Source organism: Lissotriton vulgaris, chromosome 10, assembly GCF_964263255.1.
Source record: "Lissotriton vulgaris chromosome 10, aLisVul1.2, whole genome shotgun sequence".
Classification (NCBI taxonomy): domain Eukaryota; kingdom Metazoa; phylum Chordata; class Amphibia; order Caudata; family Salamandridae; genus Lissotriton; species Lissotriton vulgaris.
In genome coordinates this window covers 837,303,693-837,316,418 of record NC_141698.1, presented here as the reverse complement: position 1 = coordinate 837,316,418, position 12,726 = coordinate 837,303,693, and positions in this window count along the sequence as shown.

Below are 12,726 nucleotides of genomic sequence, written 5' to 3'. Positions count from 1 at the left end.
GCACCAAAGATATCCCATGAAGGGACCAGTGCACCAAAGATATCCCATGAAGGGACCAGTGCACCAAAGATATCCCATGAAGGGACAGATATCCCAATAAGGGACCAGTGCACCAAAGATATCCCATGAACGGACCATGCACCAAAGATATCCCATGAAGGGACAGATATCCCATGAAGGGACCAGTGCATCAAAGATATCCCATGAAGGGACCAGTGCATCAAAGATATCCCATGAAGGGACCAGTGCATCAAAGATATCCCATGAAGGGACCAGTGCATCAAAGATATCCCATGAAGGGACAGATCCCATGAAGGGACCAGTGCATCAAAGATATCCCATGAAGGGACAGATATCCCATGAAGGGACCAGTTCACCAAAGATATCCCATGAAGGGACCAGTGCATCAATGATATCCCATGAAGGGACCAGTGCATCAAAGATATCCCATGAAGGGACCAGTGCATCAAAGATATCCCATGAAGGGACCAGTGCATCAAAGATATCCCATGAAGGGACCAGTGCATCAAAGATATCCCATGAAGGGACAGATATCCCATGAAGGGACCAGTGCACAAAAGATATCCCATGAAGGGACCAGTGCACAAAAGATATCCCATGAAGGGACAGATATCCCATGAAGGGACCAGTGCACCAAAGATAACCCATAAAGGGACAGATATCCCATGAAGGGACCAGTGCACCAAAGATAACCCATAAAGGGACCGATATCCCATGAAGGGACCAGTGCACCAAAGATATCCCATGAAGGGACAGATATCCCATGAAGGGACCAGTGCATCAAAAATATCCCATGAAGGGACAGATATCCCATGAAGGGACCAGTTCACCAAAGATATCCCATGAAGGGACCAGTGCACCAAAGATATCCCATGAAGGGACCAGTGCATCAAAGATATCCCATGAAGGGACCAGTGCATCAAAGATATCCCATGAAGGGACCAGTGCATCAAAGATATCCCATGAAGGGACCAGTGCACCAAAGATATCCCTTTGAAGGGACTGATATCCCATGAAGGGACCAGTGCACCAAGGTTAGCCCATGAAGGGACAGATATTCCATGAAGGGACCAGTGCATCAAAGATATCCCATGAAGGGACAGATATCCCATGAAAGGACCAGTGCACCAAAGATATCCCATGAAGGGACCAGTGCATCAAAGATATCCCATAAAGGGACAGATATCCCATGAAGGGACCAGTGCATCAAAGATATCCCATGAAGGGACCAGTGCACAAAAGATATCCCATGAAGGGACCAGTGCATCAAAGATATCCCATGAAGGGACCATTGCATCAAAGATATCCCATGAAGGGACCAGTGCATCAAAGACATCCCATGAAGGGACCAGTGCATCAAAGATATCCCATGAAGGGACCAGTGCACCAAAGATATCCCATGAAGGGACAGATATCCCATGAAGGGACCAGTGCACAAAAGATATCCCATGAAGGGACAGATATCCCATGAACGGACCAGTGCACGAAAGATATCCCATGAAGGGACAGATATCCCATGAAGGGACCAGTGCACAAAAGATATCCCATAAAGGGACAGATATCCCATGAAGGGACCAGTGCACCAAAGATATCCCATGAAGGGACAGATATCCCATGAAGGGACCAGTGCACCAAAGATATCCCATGAAGGGACCAGTGCATCAAAGATATCCCATGAAGGGACCAGTGCATCAAAGATATCCCATGAAGGGACCAGTGCACCAAAGATATCCCATGAAGGGACCAGTGCACCAAAGATATCCCATGAAGGGACCAGTGCACCAAAGATATCCAGTGAAGGGACAGATATCCCAATAAGGGACCAGTGCACCAAAGATATCCCATGAACGGACCATGCACCAAAGATATCCCATGAAGGGACAGATATCCCATGAAGGGACCAGTGCATCAAAGATATCCCATGAAGGGACCAGTGCATCAAAGATATCCCATGAAGGGACAGATATCCCATGAAGGGACCAGTGCATCAAAAATATCCCATGAAGGGACAGATATCCCATGAAGGGACCAGTTCACCAAAGATATCCCATGAAGGGACCAGTGCATAAATGATATCCCATGAAGGGACCAGTGCATCAAAGATATCCCATGAAGGGACCAGTGCATCAAAGATATCCCATGAAGGGACCAGTGCATCAAAGATATCCCATGAAGGGACCAGTGCATCAAAGATATCCCATGAAGGGACCAGTGCATAAATGATATCCCATGAAGTGACCAGTGCATCAAAGATATCCCATGAAGGGACCAGTGCATCAAAGATATCCCATGAAGGGACCAGTGCATCAAAGATATCCCATGAAGGGACCAGTGCATCAAAGATATCCCATGAAGGGACAGATATCCCATGAAGGGACCAGTGCATCAAAGATATCCCATGAAGGGACCAGTGCACAAAAGATATCCCATAAAGGGACCGATATCCCATGAAGGGGCCAGTGCACCAAAGATATCCCATGAAGGGACAGATATCCCATGAAGGGACCAGTGCACCAAAGTTATCCCATGAAGGGACCAGTGCATCAAAGATTTCCCCTGAAGGGACCATTGCATCAAAGATATCCCATGAAGGGACCAGTGCATCAAAGATATCCCATGAAGGGACCAGTGCATCAAAGATATCCCATGAAGGGACCAGTGCATCAAAGATATCCCATGAAGGGACCAGTGCATCAAAGATATCCCATGAAGGGACCAGTGCATCAAAGATATCCCATGAAGGGACAGATATCCCATCAAGGGACCAGTGCACAAAAGATATCCCATGAAGGGACCAGTGCACAAAAGATATCCCATGAAGGGACAGATATCCCATGAAGGGACCAGTGCACCAAAGATATCCCATAAAGGGACCGATATCCCATGAAGGGACCAGTGCACCAGAGATATCCCATGAAGGGACCAGTGCACCAACGATATCCCATGAAGGGACCATTGCATCAAAGATATCCCATGATGGGACCAGTGCATCAAAGATATCTCATGAAGGGACCAGTGCATCAAAGACATCCCATGAAGGGACCAGTGCATCAAAGATATCCCATGAAGGGACCAGTGCATCAAAGATATCCCATGAAGGGACCAGTGCATCAAAGATATCCCATGAAGGGACAGATATCCCATGAAGGGACCAGTGCACAAAAGATATCCCATGAAGGGACCAGTGCACAAAAGATATCCCATGAAGGGACAGATATCCCATGAAGGGACCAGTGCACCAAAGATATCCCATAAAGGGACCGATATCCCATGAAGGGACCAGTGCACCAAAGATATCCCATGAAGGGACCAGTGCACCAACGATATCCCATGAAGGGACCATTGCATCAAAGATATCCCATGAAGGGACCAGTGCATCAAAGATATCTCATGAAGGGACCAGTGCATCAAAGACATCCCATGAAGGGACCAGTGCATCAAAGATATCCCATGAAGGGACAGATATCCCATGAAGGGACCAGTGCACCAAAGATATCTCATAAAGGGACCGATATCCCATGAAGGGACCAGTGCACCAAAGATATCCCATGAAGGGACAGATATCCCATGAAGGGACCAGTGCACCAAAGATATCCCATGAAGGGACAGATATCCCATGAAGGGACCAGTGCACCAAAGATATCCCATGAAGGGACAGATATCCCATGAAGGGACCAGTCCACCAAAGATATCCCATAAAGGGACAGATATCCCATGAAGGGACCAGTGCACCAAAGATATCCCATAAAGGGATAGATAACCCACGAAGGGACCAGTGCACACAAGATATCCCATGAAGGGACTAGTGCATCAAAGATATCCCATGAAGGGACCATTGCATCAAAGATATCCCATGAAGGGACCAGTGCATCAAAGACATCCCATGAAGGGACCAGTGCACCAAAGATATCCCATGAAGGGACCAGTGCACCAAAGATATCCCATGAAGGGACAGATATCCCATGAAGGGACCAGTGCACCAAAGATATTCCATAAAGGGACAGATATCCCATGAAGGGACCAGTGCACCAAAGATATCCCCTAAAAGGGACCGATATCCCATGAAGGGACCAGTGCATTATAGATATCCCATGAAGGGACAGATATCCCATGAAGGGACCAGCGCACCAAAGATATCCCATGAAGGGACCAGTGCATCAAAGATATCCCATGAAGGGACCAGTGCACCAAAGATATCCCATGAAGGGACCAGTGCACCAAAGATATCCCATGAAGGGACTGATATCCCATGAAGGGACCAGTGCATCAAAGATATCCCATGAAGGGACAGATATCCCATGAAGGGACCAGTGCATCAAAGATATCCCATGAAGGGACAGATATCCCATGAAGGGACCAGTGCATCAAAGATATCCCATGAAGGGACCAGTGCACCAAGGTTAGCCCATGAAGGGACAGATATTCCATGAAGGGACCAGTGCATCAAAGATATCCCATGAAGGGACAGATATCCCATGAAAGGACCAGTGCACCAAAGATATCCCATGAAGGGACCAGTGCATCAAAGATATCCCATGAAGGGACAGATATCCCATGAAGGGACCAGTGCATCAAAGATATCCCATGAAGGGACAGATATCCCATGAAGGGACCAGTGCATCAAAGATATCCCATGAAGGGACCAGTGCATCAAAGACATCCCATGAAGGGACCAGTGCATCAAAGACATCCCATGAAGGGACCAGTGCACCAAAGATATCCCATGAAGGGACCAGTGCACCAAAGATATCCCATGAAGGGACCAGTGCACCAAAGATATCCAGTGCACCAAAGATATCCCATGAAGGGACCAGTGCACCAAAGATATCCCATGAAGGGACAGATATCCCATGAAGGGACCAGTGCACAAAAGATATCCCATGAAGGGACCAGTGCACAAAAGATATCCCATGAAGGGACAGATATCCCATGAAGGGACCAGTGCACGAAAGATATCCCATGAAGGGACAGATATCCCATGAAGGGACCAGTGCACAAAAGATATCCCATAAAGGGACAGATATCCCATGAAGGGACCAGTGCACCAAAGATATCCCATGAAGGGACAGATATCCCATGAAGGGACCAGTGCACCAAAGATATCCCATGAAGGGACCAGTGCATCAAAGATATCCCATGAAGGGACCAGTGCATCAAAGATATCCCATGAAGGGACCAGTGCATCAAAGATATCCCATGAAGGGACAGATATCCCATGAAGGGACCAGTGCACAAAAGATATCCCATGAAGGGACCAGTGCACAAAAGATATCCCATGAAGGGACAGATATTCAATGAAGGGACCAGTGCACCAAAGATAACCCATAAAGGGACCGATATCCCATGAAGGGACCAGTGCACCAAAGATATCCCATGAAGGGACAGATATCCCATGAAGGGACCAGTGCACCAAAGATATCCCATGAAGGGACCAGTGCACCAAAGATATCCCATGAAGGGACCAGTGCACCAAAGATATCCCATGAAGGGACCAGTGCATCAAAGATATCCCATGAAGGGACCAGTGCATCAAAGATATCCCATGAAGGGACCAGTGCATCAAAGATATCCCATGAAGGGACCAGTGCATCAAAGATATCCCATGAAGGGACAGATATCCCATCAAGGGACCAGTGCACAAAAGATATCCCATGAAGGGACAGATATCCCATGAAGGGACCAGTGCACCAAAGATATCCCATAAAGGGCACGATATCCCATGAAGGGACCAGTGCACCAAAGATATCCCATGAAGGGACAGATATCCCATGAAGGGACCAGTGCACCAAAGATATCCCATGAAGGGACAGATATCCCATGAAGGGACCAGTGCACAAAAGATATCCCATGAAGGGACAGATATCCCATGAAGGGACCAGTGCACCAAAGATATCCCATAAAGGGACAGATATCCCATGAAGGGACCAGTGCACAAAAGATATCCCATGAAGGGACTAGTGCATCAAAGATATCCCATGAAGGGACCATTGCATCAAAGATATCCAATGAAGGGACCAGGCATCAAAGACATCCCATGAAGGGACCAGTGCACCAAAGATATCCCATGAAGGGACCAGTGCACCAAAGATATCCCACGAAGGGACAGATATCCCATGAAGGGACCAGTGCACCAAAGATATCCCATAAAGGGACAGATATCCCATGAAGGGACCAGTGCACCAAAGATATCCCCTAAAAGGGACCAATATCCCATGAAGGGACCAGTGCATTATAGATATCCCATGAAGGGACAGATATCCCATGAAGGGACCAGCGCACCAAAGATATCCCATGAAGGGACCAGTGCATCAAAGATATCCCATGAAGGGACCAGTGCATCAAAGATATCCCATGAAGGGACCAGTGCATCAAAGATATCCCATGAAGGGACCAGTGCATCAAAGACATCCCATGAAGGGACCAGTGCATCAAAGACATCCCATGAAGGGACCAGTGCACCAAAGATATCCCATGAAGGGACCAGTGCACCAAAGATATCCCATGAAGGGACTGATACCCCATGAAGGGACCAGTGCATCAAAGATATCCCATGAAGGGACAGATATCCCATGAAGGGACCAGTGCATCAAAGATATTCCATGAAGGGACCAGTGCACCAAGTTTAGCCCATGAAGGGACAGATATTCCATGAAGGGACCAGTGCATCAAAGATATCCCATGAAGGGACAGATATCCCATGAAAGGACCAGTGCACCAAAGATATCCCATGAAGGGACCAGTGCATCAAAGATATCCCATGAAGGGACAGATATCCCATGAAGGGACCAGTGCATCAAAGATATCCCATGAAGGGACAGATATCCCATGAAGGGACCGTGCATCAAAGATATCCCATGAAGGGACAGATATCCCATGAAGGGACCAGTGCACCAAAGATATCCCATGAAGGGACCAGTGCATCAAAGATATCCCATGAAGGGACCAGTGCACCAAAGATATCCCATGAAGGGACCAGTGCACCAAAGATATCCCATGAAGGGACCAGTGCACCAAAGATATCCCATGAAGGGACCAGTGCATCAAAGATATCCCATGAAGGGACCATTGCATCAAAGATATCCCATGAAGGGACAGATATCCCATGAAGGGACCAGTGCATCAAAGATATCCCATTAAGGGACAGATATCCCATGAAGGGACCAGTGCATCAAAGATATCCCATGAAGGGACCAGTGCACAAAAGATATCCCATGAAGGGGCAGATATCCCATGAAGGGACCAGTGCATCAAAGATATCCCATTAAGGGACAGATATCCCATGAAAGGACCAGTGCACCTAAGATATCCCATGAAGGGACCAGTGCATCAAAGATATCCCATGAAGGGACCAGTGCATCAAAGATATCCCATGAAGGGACCAGTGCATCAAAGATATCCCATGAAGGGACCAGTGCACCAAAGATATCCCATTGAAGGGACTGATATCCCATGAAGGGACCAGTGCACCAAGGTTAGCCCATGAAGGGACAGATATTCCATGAAGGGACCAGTGCATCAAAGATATCCCATGAAGGGACAGATATCCCATGAAAGGACCAGTGCACCAAAGATATCCCATGAAGGGACCAGTGCATCAAAGATATTCCATAAAGGGACAGATATCCCATGAAGGGACCAGTGCATCAAAGATATCCCATGAAGGGACCATTGCATCAAAGATATCCCATGAAGGGACCAGTGCATCAAAGACATCCCATGAAGGGACCAGTGCATCAAAGATATCCCATGAAGGGGACCAGTGCACCAAAGATATCCCATGAAGGGACAGATATCCCATGAAGGGACCAGTGCACAAAAGATATCCCATGAAGGGACAGATATCCCATGAAGGGACCAGTGCACCAAAGAGATCCCATGAAGGGACCAGTGCATCAAAGATATCCCATGAAGGGACCAGTGCACCAAAGATATCCCACGGAGGGACCAGTGCATAAAAGATATCCCATGAAGGGACCAGTGCACCAAAGATATCCCATGAAGGGACCAGTGCACCAAAGATATCCCATGAAGGGACCAGTGCACCAAAGATATCCCATGAAGGGACAGATATCCCAATAAGGGACCAGGGCACCAAAGATATCCCATGAACGGACCATGCACCAAAGATATCCCATGAAGGGACAGATATCCCATGAAGGGACCAGTGCATCAAAGATATCCCATGAAGGGACCAGTGCATCAAAGATATCCCATGAAGGGACCAGTGCATCAAAGATATCCCATGAAGGGACAGATATCCCATGAAGGGACCAGTTCACCAAAGATATCCCGTGAAGGGACCAGTGCATAAATGATATCCCATGAAGTGACCAGTGCATCAAAGATATCCCATGAAGGGACCAGTGCATCAAAGATATCCCATGAAGGGACAGATATCCCATGAAGGGACCAGTTCACCAAAGATATCCCATGAAGGGACCAGTGCATAAATGATATCCCATGAAGTGACCAGTGCATCAAAGATATCCCATGAAGGGACCAGTGCATCAAAGATATCCCATGAAGGGACCAGTGCATCAAAGATATCCCATGAACGGACCAGTGCATCAAAGATATCCCATGAAGGGACCAGTGCATCAAAGATATCCCATGAAGGGACCAGTGCACAAAAGATATCCCATGAAGGGACAGATATCCCATGAAGGGACCAGTGCACGAAAGATATCCCATGAAGGGACAGATATCCCATGAAGGGACCAGTGCACAAAAGATATCCCATAAAGGGACAGATATCCCATGAAGGGACCAGTGCACCAAAGATATCCCATGAAGGGACAGATATCCCATGAAGGGACCAGTGCACCAAAGATATCCCATGAAGGGACCAGCGCATCAAAGATATCCCATGAAGGGACCAGTGCATCAAAGATATCCCATGAAGGGACCAGTGCACCAAAGATATCCCATGAAGGGACCAGTGCACCAAAGATATCCCATGAAGGGACCAGTGCACCAAAGATATCCCATGAAGGGACCAGTGCACCAAAGATATCCCATGAAGGGACAGATATCCCAATAAGGGACCAGTGCACCAAAGATATCCCATGAACGGACCATGCACCAAAGATATCCCATGAAGGGACAGATATCCCATGAAAGGACCAGTGTACCAAAGATATCCCATGAAGGGACCAGTGCATCAAAGATATCCCATGAAGGGACAGATATCCCATGAAGGGACCAGTGCATCAAAGATATCCCATGAAGGGACAGATATCCCATGAAGGGACCAGTGCATCAAAGATATCCCATGAAGGGACCAGTGCACAAAAGATATCCCATGAAGGGACCAGTGCATCAAAGATATCCCATGAAGGGACCATTGCATCAAAGATATCCCATGAAGGGACCAGTGCATCAAAGACATCCCATGAAGGGACCAGTGCATCAAAGATATCCCATGAAGGGACCAGTGCACCAAAGATATCCCATGAAGGGACAGATATCCCATGAAGGGACCAGTGCACAAAAGATATCCCATAAAGGGACAGATATCCCATGAAGGGACCAGTGCACCAAAGATATCCCATGAAGGGACAGATATCCCATGAAGGGACCAGTGCACCAAAGATATCCCATGAAGGGACCAGTGCATCAAAGATATCCCATGAAGGGACCAGTGCATCAAAGATATCCCATGAAGGGACCAGTGCACCAAAGATATCCCATGAAGGGACCAGTGCACCAAAGATATCCCATGAAGGGACCAGTGCACCAAAGATATCACATGAAGGGACCAGTGCACCAAAGATATCCCATGAAGGGACAGATATCCCAATAAGGGACCAGTGCACCAAAGATATCCCATGAACGGACCATGCACCAAAGATATCCCATGAAGGGACAGATATCCCATGAAGGGACCAGTGCATCAAAGATATCCCATGAAGGGACCAGTGCATCAAAGATATCCCATGAAGGGACCAGTGCATCAAAGATATCCCATGAAGGGACCAGTGCATCAAAGATATCCCATGAAGGGACAGATCCCATGAAGGGACCAGTGCATCAAAGATATCCCATGAAGGGACAGATATCCATGAAGGGACCAGTTCACCAAAGATATCCCATGAAGGGACCAGTGCATCAATGATATCCCATGAAGGGACAGATATCCCATGAAGGGACTAGTGCACGAAAGATATCCCATGAAGGGACAGATATCCCATGAAGGGACCAGTGCACAAAAGATATCCCATAAAGGGACAGATATCCCATGAAGGGACCAGTGCACCAAAGATATCCCATGAAGGGACAGATATCCCATGAAGGGACCAGTGCACCAAAGATATCCCATGAAGGGACCAGCGCATCAAAGATATCCCATGAAGGGACCAGTGCACCAAAGATATCCCATGAAGGGACCAGTGCACCAAAGATATCCCATGAAGGGACCAGTGCACCAAAGATATCCCATGAAGGGACCAGTGCACCAAAGATATCCCATGAAGGGACAGATATCCCAATAAGGGACCAGTGCACCAAAGATATCCCATGAACGGACCATGCACCAAAGATATCCCATGAAGGGACAGATATCCCATGAAGGGACCAGTGCATCAAAGATATCCCATGAAGGGACCAGTGCATCAAAGATATCCCATGAAGGGACCAGTGCATCAAAGATATCCCATGAAGGGACCAGTGCATCAAAGATATCCCATGAAGGGACCAGTGCATCAAAGATCTCCCATTAAGGGACCAGTGCATCAAAGATATCCCATGAAGGGACCAGAGCATCAAAGATATCCCATGAAGGGACCAGTGCACAAAAGATATCCCATGAAGGGACCAGTGCATCAAAGATATCCCATGAAGGGACCATTGCATCAAAGATATCCCATGAAGGGACCAGTGCATCAAAGATATCCCATGAAGGGACCAGTGCACGAAAGATATCCCATGAAGGGACAGATATCCCATGAAGGGACCAGTTCACCAAAGATATCCCATGAAGGGACCAGTGCACCAAAGATATCCCATGAAGGGACCAGTGCATCAAAGATATCCCATGAAGGGACCAGTGCATCAAAGATATCCCATGAAGGGACAGATATCCCATGAAGGGACCAGTGCACAAAAGATATCCCATGAAGGGACCAGTGCACAAAAGATATCCCATGAAGGGACAGATATTCAATGAAGGGACCAGTGCACCAAAGATAACCCATAAAGGGACCGATATCCCATGAAGGGACCAGTGCACCAAAGATATCCCATGAAGGGACAGATATCCCATGAAGGGACCAGTGCACCAAAGATATCCCATGAAGGGACCAGTGCACCAAAGATATCCCATGAAGGGACCAGTGCACCAAAGATATCCCATGAAGGGACCAGTGCATCAAAGATATCCCATGAAGGGACCAGTGCATCAAAGATATCCCATGAAGGGACCAGTGCATCAAAGATATCCCATGAAGGGACAGATATCCCATCAAGGGACCAGTGCACAAAAGATATCCCATGAAGGGACAGATATCCCATGAAGGGACCAGTGCACCAAAGATATCCCATAAAGGGACCGATATCCCATGAAGGGACCAGTGCACCAAAGATATCCCATGAAGGGACAGATATCCCATCAAGGGACCAGTGCACAAAAGATATCCCATGAAGGGACAGATATCCCATGAAGGGACCAGTGCACAAAAGATATCCCATGAAGGGACAGATATCCCATGAAGGGACCAGTGCACCAAAGATATCCCATAAAGGGACAGATATCCCATGAAGGGACCAGTGCACAAAAGATATCCCATGAAGGGACTAGTGCATCAAAGATATCCCATGAAGGGACCATTGCATCAAAGATATCCAATGAAGGGACCAGGCATCAAAGACATCCCATGAAGGGACCAGTGCACCAAAGATATCCCATGAAGGGACCAGTGCACCAAAGATATCCCACGAAGGGACAGATATCCCATGAAGGGACCAGTGCACCAAAGATATCCCATAAAGGGACAGATATCCCATGAAGGGACCAGTGCACCAAAGATATCCCCTAAAAGGGACCGATATCCCATGAAGGGACCAGTACATTATAGATATCCCATGAAGGGACAGATATCCCATGAAGGGACCAGCGCACCAAAGATATCCCATGAAGGGACCAGTGCATCAAAGATATCCCATGAAGGGACCAGTGCATCAAAGATATCCCATGAAGGGACCAGTGCATCAAAGATATCCCATGAAGGGACCAGTGCATCAAAGACATCCCATGAAGGGACCAGTGCATCAAAGATATCCCATGAAGGGACCAGTGCACCAAAGATATCCCATGAAGGGACCAGTGCACCAAAGATATCCCATGAAGGGACTTATATCCCATGAAGGGACCAGTGCATCAAAGATATCCCATGAAGGGACAGATATCCCATGAAGGGACCAGTGCATCAAAGATATTCCATGAAGGGACCAGTGCACCAAGTTTAGCCCATGAAGGGACAGATATTCCATGAAGGGACCAGTGCATCAAAGATATCCCATGAAGGGACAGATATCCCATGAAAGGACCAGTGCACCAAAGATATCCCATGAAGGGACCAGTGCATCAAAGATATCCCATGAAGGGACAGATATCCCATGAAGGGACCAGTGCATCAAAGATATCCCATGAAGGGACAGATATCCCATGAAGGGACCGTGCATCAAAGATATCCCATGAAGGGACAGATA